The sequence below is a fragment of the Bos indicus x Bos taurus genome, chromosome 23 (genome assembly GCF_003369695.1).
Source record: "Bos indicus x Bos taurus breed Angus x Brahman F1 hybrid chromosome 23, Bos_hybrid_MaternalHap_v2.0, whole genome shotgun sequence".
NCBI classification, from domain to species: domain Eukaryota; kingdom Metazoa; phylum Chordata; class Mammalia; order Artiodactyla; family Bovidae; genus Bos; species Bos indicus x Bos taurus.
The window spans coordinates 10,718,208-10,729,285 of NC_040098.1; the positions used below are offsets into that span (position 1 = coordinate 10,718,208).

The following is an 11,078-nucleotide window of genomic DNA, read 5'->3' on the forward strand; positions in this document are numbered from 1 at the left end:
GTGATACTACTCTAACTCCTACCCAGATTGTTAAGAATCATACTAGGATAACAGTGTAAAACAAAAAACAAAAAACAAAAAAAAAACAGCCCTTGTTTAGCTCTGAAAGGTATAGGTTGCTAATTATTAGCTGTGGATCTTCACATAACTTCCTCTGGACCTCAATGTCCTCATCTGTAAAATAAGACTGCTGGACTAGAGAATATTTCCCCACTTTCCTCACTTTTTTTGCCCTATCCCTTTCTACTTCGTGACTTTGATAATTTAGGATCTCTACTGGGATTTTTGAGGGCAGAGTGGAAAACAGCAGAAACCCACTAAACTTTGAAGAAACGGAATAAGCATTATGTAAACAAATAGAATAAGGAGAGAAATAGGGAAAGTTAGCCAAAATACATGTTTACAAAAAGAAATGGATAGATTAAAGAGCCATAATGGTTCAAAGTAGAGGATCATGAACTTCACTGTCAAAATTAGTATGAACAGCAGTTTCAGTTACACTGAAATCAGGAAAGACAGTGAGAAATGCAAGAGACACGACTTAGAAATGTTATTCACAGCACACAAGGATGCTTTACAATAACCCAAAAAATCTTCCCAAGTTCCCCAGAAATATATGGAGAAGATGTCATAGTCCCTGGCTTAATCACTCATAATTCTGCCCCAACACAATCCCACGCTATTTTCCACAGGTTATTCCCTTGAATCCATTTGGCTTCATCATTTCAAACAAACTTACCATACCTCCCCTTCGTTATCATTCAATGTTCTACCTGAAATGCATTCTCCCTTCTCTCAATTTATAGCAACAGTTTATCATGCGCTAATTACATGGCTTGTTTCTGGTTTTTTGGGGGTTGTGCTGGGTCTTCTAACCACATTTGAGGCATTGTTCTAAGCACTTGGCATGTACTAACTCATTTAATTCTCTCAACAATCCTAGGAAGGAGGTCAAGTAACTTACTGAAGATTACACAGTAGCAGAGTCACGACTCTAACACAGGCAGTCTGGCTCCAAGGAGCCTATCCCCTTAACCTGCTAACTAGTCCTACAAAGCTCAGGTGGAGTTCTGTCACCTTCCTGAAATTCTCATCCGCTTAGCAATTACTCCTGCCTCACGAGTTCTCAAGTACACCACTCATTTGTCACTTACCACAGGACTTGGGTTGTTACTTATCTTTTGTGTACATGTTCTATCTTGTCTAAGGACAGGATCTTATTTATTCTGTAACAATGCTTAGAACCTAACAGAACTTATTATCCAAACACAAAACTGCTTATTAATGAAACTATAATTGTATTTAATATTTACTGAAGACATATGCCAGGTTCTGGGCTAAGTACTTTGTATGTATTATCTCATTTAAACCTCACAGCTCTTAGGTAGGTATTAATACTGCATGCACCTCCCAATATTATAGATGAGGAAACTGAGGCTCAGAGAAAAGCTATGTATCTTGTCCCATATCACAAAGCGGTGGTGACAGTCTTACCTAAGGGTCTAACCAGACTCTTAGTCTCCACCCAACCACAAAACACCCTGAAGACAAAATCAGTCCTAACAACTCAACTCAACTCTCACTTACTCTGCAGCACTATTCTGAACACCAAGCATTCAGGATAAGTGGCACAGCTTCTCACAGTGCACGAGGGCCTCAGGACCACATTCTGATGCCACAGGCAGAGGGGCCATACCCAAAACTTCAGGAAGATTTTAACTTATATTTTAAACCAAAATAATCCTTGGAAACTCTTCCATCCCATTCCTTCTCCCTTCAGGCTCCCCTACTCCCTATACCCTAGGACTTATCTCTAGTTTCTATACTATAGAGAAGGATTCCACTAATCCTAACAACTGTAACTTGCCCAAGATCATGTAGCAATACTCCTTATCAAAGGTCTAGCCCCCACCATACTAGCCTTCCTATAAATGGTGTAATTTTCTTCTCCATTTTCCACTCTTAATAACCATTAATTTCTGCATAAGCATCTCAGAATCCCTGTATTATTCCTACTTCCCACAGAAGAAAATAATCAGATATACTGGATTATCTAAAACAGTATCAAATTTTATTCTCTTATCCCCGAGTCAGTAATGTAAAATTGCATCTTGATTTCCACCAGGAGGAAATTCAAACAATTCCCAGAAGAGCAGAAAGAAGAAAGATCTCCATAAGCTGACCAAAGGCAAGCCAAGTTCATAAGCTATAATCCATCTGGAAAGGACTCAGGCCCAAGACCACTGGAGGCTGGCTACTGCTCATGTGAAGTGCAACAGACAACCCTTACTTTCCCATTTTTATTTTACATCCTCTCAACTAACCTCAGTTGCTATCTTTCTGACAAACCTCAATTCTAGGAGCCTGTAAAGAGAAGGGAAAGTAATGAGATAAGACTGTCAAGTCACTTTTGGCATAATGGCTTTTTGATGAGAACTATCTTGGACAGGAAATTTGCCACAAGGAATAGGAGAAGAGTTTTCAGGTAAACCAATAGATCCCTTATTTTTACCACAGAAGCACAAGACGTCCTGAAAATCTGTTACATACACATAGTATCTGCCCCACTGCAAAGCACCTGCAGATATTCTGGGCTAGAAGGAACTCACTTGGGCCATTTCTGTGGTAAGGAAGTCTGCCACCTATACCCCTGCCGGCCATCATTCACCAGGTTGAGTGGTCTGGAGATCATCTACATCACCTTGGTTCAAATATAATGATTTCCTAGGCCTTAAAAATTATGTGTTTGCTTATAAGACTGAAGCCTTCTCTGAAAGGGAAGAAAATGCCCTATTTTACTTTAGTAATATATCTTAATTTTGATATATATCAAGTTCATTATAGATTAAGGACAACTTCCTGCTAACATGTTACCCAAATTAGGACAATTAGAGTGGAAATGAAAAGGACAAAAAAGCATAAATTTAGAAACAAAGTGATTTAGTGACTCATTGAGCTTAAGTAAAGGAAGAGTAAGGGGAAAAAAAAAATGACCAGTAAGAATAACAGAGTCATGAGCAGCTAAAGAGGAAAGTCAAGAAAGTGTTTCGACTGGGGGCGGAGGGAGGGGGTGTTGGTGTGCAGTTGCTACAGAGATGGTATTTAAACATATTTAGTTTCAAGACACAGGTGAAAATTTGGGCCTCAGTTTTGGAAGGCCTCAAGAAGATACAGATTTGGAGCCTAAAAAAGCACAGCAATGACTTAGTTTTTAGAGAAAGAGAAAATAACAGCAAAACATTTAAACAACAGCATTCCTCAGACACTACATTTTGAAGATAATCTAACTTTTCAGATGAACAGTACTTTATTCTATAGTGTATTTGAACTAATTTACTATAAAGAAAAAGCTAAAAAATGTATCTTTCTTTTCCAGGCTATGAACTGACGGAAAGAAACTAAGAATAAGAATGGTTTCAGAATTACTGATCGTCCAAAGCTAAGTGTGAGCTAAAACACACCGCTTTTCAGGTTTCTCTATGTACAACAAAATTTGGGGGGAAAAAAAAAATCTGGTATACTACTGCTTTACAATATTTGTGAGAATGTAACAGTTTTAAAAGCACATTAACTGAACTGTTGATAATTAATAAACCTGGAGAATAGGTATATAGATGTTCATTATACTAGTGTCTCCAGTTCCGTGTATGTTTGAAACTTTCATAATAAAAAGTCTAAAAGAAAAACTACCTATAAGTATTTTTAAAATTCTATCTGCAGTTAAGGCTTGACAACTCAAAACAAAATTCTTAAAATTTTTCAAATAATGCTTTATTCATGCTCAACAGATCAGTGAAATTTAGTGTCTATAAAAGGGAGAACAGGACATGAGGAACAGGAGCGTGTTCACTAAATGAAGAAAGTCAGTCCTATTACCCATGTTGGCCAAGTTCGACGTTTGTCATTTTTCTCATCAAAGAACTTACATTTGTTAAGGAAAAAATTTACAGACAATATATATGTACAGTTTTGGTTAGTACAGGCAACATAAGTGTTTATCGCCAGTCATCAATGATTAATTTGTTAAGCCTGTTGGTTAGTTCTCCTGTTACTTCAAATCATCTTCCACTCTAGCATAACCAAATAAACAAATTTCTTATGGAGATGCAAAAAAAAAAAAAGGACGAAAAGTGAATATCCATAAATAATGCCCAATCCTAAATTGTGAAGGACATATTTAAGCTTACATAAAATAGTAAGTTAAGAAAAAAAGTTGAATGTCTTAACAACTGACATATTTTTAAGATATGACTTAAATAGGTTTAACTCAAATCACTCTATGGCAGCACTAAAACTAATAGAGAGCACCAAATTCACCATTTAGATTTACCACTTACCTATGATCAAGACTAGTTTATATGGTTAGTATGCACCACTCTTTCCTCCCTATTATAAATACCACCCAAAAAGAACAACCAAATTTGTTTCCCTCTTCTTTGGTGAATTCTAGGACAGTAAAGATTGTACATGTTTGAGAAAAACCTAGCACACTGAAGATGTGCCACTCTCTTAACGGGAATTACCAGTACCTTCCCAGGATGCTATCACTGGGTAGCAGTCTTGTTCCCTAGGTGACTTACACAGCATAACAAAATAAACCAGTTTCCTTGCTGGCAATTGTGCCTTGAATCATTTTCAGGATTCTGTTTCTTCTAACAGAAATATGATGTCATGAGACTTCAGAGAGAAGGAACACAGATACATATAGAGACAAAAGACATGTCAGTAATTCTTCTTCTACGTTATTAAAGTACTGCTTTCATATTTCAAATTGAGGTATTTCACTTTTTTCAGATAACAAAGTCATTCTCATCTTCAACAAACATTTATAGCTTTTTTCCTTATGAAAGTAAAAGTTACATACCATAAAATGCACGGATCTTTAGTATTCGGCTTGGTAAATTTGAACAAATGTATACAACACCAATTGATGAATCTGGAAGTTCTGTGTACTGGTCTTGAAACTGTTCTGTAAGTTAAAAATATATGAAAATTAAAAATTACCCTGAAAGCGTATACGTGAATTTAATCACTTGAATCCCAAACCAAGCTATAGAATATTTCTATCACCCTCAAAAGTTCCCTTTTGGGACTTCCCTGGTGGTCCAAAGGCTAAGACTCCACTCTCCCAATGCAGGGGGCCAGGGTTTGATCCCTAGTCAAGAAACTAGATCCCACATGCTGCCAACAAAGACCCAGCAAAGTCAAATTAATTAATTTTTTGAAAACTGAAGAGTTTCTTTACAGAAAATGTTCCCCTTTGTCCCTTTCCAGTTATCCACAGCCTTTACCCAGAAACTGCTTTCCTGATTTCTATCACCATACCTAAGTTTTGTCTGTTCTTATATTTTTTATAAATGGCATCGAACAATACATACATGTGTTTGGTTTCTCTTGCTCTGAATAATATTTCTGAGATTCTTCTATGTCATTGTGTGAGTCATTGAAAGTGAAGTGAAAGTGAAGTCGCTCAGTCGTGTCTGACTCTTTGCGACCCTGTGGACTGTAGCCCACCAGGCTCCTCCGTCCATGGGATTCTCCAGGTAAGAATACTAGAGTGGGTTGCCATTTCCTTCTCCAGGGGATCTTCCCAACCCAAGGATCGAACCCAGGTCTCCCGCACTGCAGGCAGATGCTTTAACCTCTGAGCCACCATGAGTCATTATTATTATGAGTCATTTATTATTATTGTGAAGAAAGATTCTACGAACATTTTTATCAGTTTCTGTGTGGACATGTACTTTGTTCCTCTTGATGAAGCAAGATTTCACTTGAAAAAAAAGAATTCACATATAAATAAGCCTGGGAAGTCATATAGATGATTTATATGTATACATATAATAAACATACACAGTTTCATATATAATACAAATACATATAGTATAGATATTTATCTTCCTACCTGTGTGTATGTATTTATGTGTGTGTGTACACAAATGGACTCTGAGAGATCTACCTAGGAATAACCCCAAAGGTATATTAAACAAACTTATAAAGTTCACAATGAAAATAAATTTAGATGACATTTCAATTCTTAATAAGTATATTATATTTTAACCTAAGTATAATTCAAAAGAGAAACAAATTTCTCTCCATGTAAGCTACTGTATTTCGCATCAATGAAATACCATCTTTTCACAACAGATCCCCTTTCCAAACTAGAATTTCAGAACATTAAATATGACTATCCATGATGAAGTAATTTTTTAATGCTAGGGGGTAAAACCCAAAATATGTTAAGGTTACAAGATTTTACTTTATTGTCTTGCTTTTTTAAAAAAGTTAAACATGGAAATAATTCCATTGGCTAATATTTAACATGAGTAAAGACCATTTCATCATTATTCAGAAAAAGACCTCCATTCCAAAAAGCAACCTACTGCAGCACTGTCTGTGACAGAGACATCCTGACCTTCAAATTCCATGTGTAACTTTCAGCAGCTAGAAGGATCTTTAATTTCCAGAGACAGGAACATTGAGAAACATACACACAAATCGGATTTTTGATGCGACCAATTTGAAATCCCCAACCCTGTTTTTGATCATCAGATGATCATTTGCAGGGGACTAGGAGTGGTTCTTCATTTAACATCACAGACAAACTGCCAAGACTACAAACTGAACATCACAAATGGTTCCAAAAATTTACCATCGCCTGCTTTAGCAAAGATTTGCAGACTACAAAAGGGAAAAAAACCCCTCTTCTATCTTTGATCTTTCTCCATCTTTTATTCCTCCTTCCAAAAAATGAGCAATTTCAAGACCATACAACTCAAATGGACTGTATTTTTAATCTTAAAAAACATTCTTAGCATTCGGATGTTCCATAACTTTCACAGATGTGGAAATGTTTACTTAAAAACCCATTACTGCACTCTGAAAATACATAATTTTTATTTTTCTAGTAACTGTACCTTTTTCTAAAAAGAAAAAAACAAACTTGATTAAGTGTTACAAAAATGACAGCAATTCCAAAGAGCTACAATTTCCAACTTTCAATATCTTTTTGCCTGTTTTAGAGAGCTAAAATTTTATTCCTATTTTTTAAAATGTTTCTTTTCCAGACCAAGAGTAGAAAATAGATCAAATCAAATGTGTAGACCCCACACTCCCTCTGGTGGTCCTTCACTCTTATTAACTAGCTGTTTTCCAAAAGGCTAGAACACTAAAATACGTGCCACATTTAAGGATTATAGTCTTACATGTTTGAGTTTCAGCTGAATGCAGGTCAAGCCTCATCATGACAAAAATGAAGTACAAATAATTTGAGTGCTTGAATTTTAGTGTTTTAAATACTACTGAAATATCCTTAGGAACTTAGTTACGTCCACAAGGTCCTGCTATAAATTACTTTAACCTGTTTCATTTGGCAGAACTATCTTTTACACAATAAATAAGCACCTTTTTGCAAAAAAAAACCCACTTAAGTGGCTACTGTTTTTAAATCAACAGTTACATGATTTACCTACCAACTTCCACTTAGTCTCAAATGACTGTAAATTTAATTTTCCTTAAACTTTTAATTTTCCTGGCATAATGTCAGAAGTTAAAAATGCACTGTAAAAAAAATTCAGAATGTAAAATAATGAAAAAATCTGATTACTTAATTAGCTAGGTTAGAAAGTTCAAATAGTTTCAGAATTATAAAAAGTATAAAATATTTAACTGTTCAGCATAAAATAAGTACAGAATTCAGTGTGCCAAAATATGTACAATATAGATTGTTAGGAATTGTGAAAAATTATATTAAAGGCCTACAGAAAATATTCTTAATAACAGATACAGCATGCATTTTACTGTTAAATAAACAAGTATTACTATCTAACAGTATCATGTGATTTACCCTCAAACGTAGCTTGTTTCACATGTGTCCCTGTTTTTCTGTAGCTTTGTTTAATCAGAAATATTTGCCCACCCCCAAATTCAAAAGGAGCCAAACCTGAGGGTAAGTGACTTAAAAATACTCCCAACATTTATTATGTAGATGTAAGAATTCAACTTATATTTAATTTTGAAACTATAACGTGGTTGACCATTTTATGATACGGTCTACCACAAGTTAAAAGTGGACAGAAATCAGTAATTAAAACATGTAAAAATTGAATTTGAAAACAGTATTTTAATTAAAAGGCACTTTTACAGTTAAAGTTCCCAAAACATGCTTCTGTAAATTAAACTATGAAATACAGCTTTAATTTATGGTATGTGGTACATTTAAGCATCACAAGATAAAAACTATAAAACTTCTAATTATACACAATAGTTAGACTAATATATTCCTATACACTTTAAACAACAATTATATAGATCACCTATAACCCTAGTCTCATGAGATTCCTCAGAACTACTTATACAGAATAAAACCCACTCTGAACAAGTCACTGCTCAATCTACCTTCGCTAAGCATCGAAAAGCCAACTCAGCTTTCAACAGTAATAATTTCTTCTACAGCTATAGAAAGAGGATGTTCTTTCTTCTCTAGACTGCTTGTTCTAAGCTAAGACTTTAGGAAACAAAACAACCGAAATAAGTTCTTTTTCCAATGCAAGAATAAACAGAAAATTGAAGACTTCACTAGTTGCCTAATCCAATATTTTAAAATGTTCACGTTTGAAAGACAAAGAACTCACAGCAGATAAGCCTGTTTTAGAGAAACAAAAAAAAATTTTATAAAATCTTTGATTAAAAAAAAAAAAAATCCCGAACAGTTACAACTAGCCTATTGGTTAGAGTGCACCTTTCAAAGGTGTTACTAATTAACATGTGACTAAAATTACCATTCAATGAAGCACTAATAAAGTAACATAATTAAATCAAAAGTGTAACTGTCCTTAAGAAGTTCCTTACATCTCTTATTCAAATCATATCCAGCACAGACATTTTAAAAAAGACATAAGAAAAATCTGAGTTATCTAAACCTTCATAATATATTTTAAAATAATTACATATTATTTTAAAACTTTTTCTATAAATGCCCTAAATTGGTCAAGGCCGTAACTGTAGATTTTAAGTGAGGTCAGCTGTGAGAGAGAGAAACAGAAAATAAGTGAAAGTATAACATAAAAACTTCCACAAGAATAAAAAGTTGTTCAACTCTACCCTCGAATTTTAAAATAAATACTCTTATGCGGGGCGGGGGAGGGGGAGAATGGGTGAAGGAGAATTCCCATAGGCTATTAAAAATACTGAACCAAAATATGCCTTAAATTTCCCTTGTCTACAATCTAACAAAACGAGAAGACAATGAAAATAAACACTCCTGTGTGCCTTCAGAGAGGCAAAGAAAGCTCCCATTCAAAGCTAAGCCTTATTCCACTCTTGTAAAGTAAATCCAAAACCACGAGCTCAAACTGCTTCATGCAGAATTTACTGAATGGCGGCCAAACGTTGTACACTCTGTCCTGAACCACAGCGAAGGATATCTCGAGCTCTGCATTCTCCATTTACAACTTGTACCTTACTATGCATGCTTTCACCACCACTGCAGAAACCGATTTTTAAACTAAGATGTTCCTCCCGGCCAAGTCAATGGAAAGAAGGCAATCCACACGCTGGCGACACTCCCCACTTTCCCCAACCACCCCGCACCCCAATCAATACTGGTTTTTGACTCCTATACTACGGTCAGCACACCTTTAAAAAAAAAAAAAATTCATTACGGGAGAAGGCTTGAACAAAGCCCAGGGAGTGAACTGAATTATCGAACACTGAAACAACTTTTCAGTGGCTCTGACCTGGCACTTGGGATAATCACCTGTTGGAACGGCGCTGCCCCAGTCCCCTCTACAGGCAGTCGAGGACGGGGAGGCCGTGTTCCCAGTCACTGGTCCTCCTCCCGGGGCGGCAGGTGAAAGGCGGCGAACGCGCATATCCACACCCACCGCCCCGGGAGCGCAGACCGAAAGCCGGGGACCGCGGCTGCGGCGGGACGCTCCGTTATCCCTCCCTCGGCGGGCCCGCCAGGTGAGCGAGGCTCCATCGCGCCTGCGATGCGTGCCGGCGCACGGCTCACCGCGGGCCCACTTCTCCCGCCGCCCGGGCCCGGGAGACCGAAGTTTCTCTCCCGCTCGCGGCGCCGGCGGCTCACGGGCCGCCTGGCTCTCAGGCGTCGGGCGGCGGGCAAGTCGAGGGCCGCCGAGACGGGACCTGTTACCCAGGGCGGGAAACCAAAAAAAAAAAAAAAAAAAAGAGCCGAGTGAGGACAAGCGGGGCGCGACCGGCCTCGTCTCCCTGAGGGAGAGCTTGGCAGGGGCGGGGAGCCGTTCCCGCGGCCGCCCGGCTCCGCGCCTCTAGTAGGGGAAGGGAGCCCCGGCCCAGCTCGCCCGGCAGGACGCAGAGGATTCCCGCGGGGGAGTCTGGGCGCCTCCAGCGCGCCCGCTCCTAGGAGTCCCGGCCCCGCCGGCCCCGCAGCGCGGTTCCCGGGCTGGGGCCCCGTGTGAGGAAGCAGCGCAGCGGCTGCAGGACCGCGAAGGAGGGAACGCGGTTCCCGGGGCCGGGCGGCCACCCCGCCTCATCCCCCCATGGCCATGGCGCCGGTACCTGTCGCCGTGGCGGCTCGCCCGCTCTGTCGCTCTGCCTCAGCCGCGCGCCGCCGGCCCCTCAGCCCGCCCAGCAGGCCGCCCGCGCGCCGGACGCCGCCGCCGGAGACTGGCAGCGCCCGCGAAGCGGCCTGAGTTCCCCGGGGCAGCGCCCGGCGCAGTCCCGCCCCCGCGGGCCGCAGGACCCGCCTCCCATAGGGCCCCGGGGCTGTCAGTCCGCCCCCAAAAGACGCGCGGGCTGTCGCTTCTCCCATCCCGATTGGCGGCCGAACGCCGTCCATGCAAATAAGGCTCCGCCCCGGGTCATTTGCACCTCCGCCTCGGTGTAACCTCCGCCTCCCCCACGCCAGCCCACGTGTCTAGCCCTTGCCCCTTTGTGGGCGCTGTAGGGAAGAGATGGAGGAAACTGACCGACGCCCCCTCACTCCATCCCTTACCTCCGAGGACACTAATGCTCAAACAAGCTAGTGGACTTCACATTGGGACCTCTCTCTGATAGTTCTGCCCTCCTGTCCGCCCACCCGACCTGATCCGGGGATG

General features: G+C 39.8%; 1 protein-coding gene across 2 annotated transcripts in view; it reads right to left on the bottom strand.

The window, feature by feature from the left end:
• FKBP5 (FKBP prolyl isomerase 5) overlaps positions 1 to 10,648 on the bottom strand; it is a 122,244-nt gene extending 111,596 nt beyond the window's left edge. For both annotated transcript variants that reach the window (XM_027525365.1, XM_027525364.1), the window contains exons 1-2: positions 10,540 to 10,648; positions 4,865 to 4,969 (exon numbers count right to left, since the gene is read on the bottom strand). The gene's annotated coding sequence lies outside the window, so the exon portion shown is untranslated. The remainder of the gene's footprint in view (positions 1 to 4,864; positions 4,970 to 10,539) is intronic.
• Between the last annotated feature and the right edge of the window lie 430 nt (positions 10,649 to 11,078).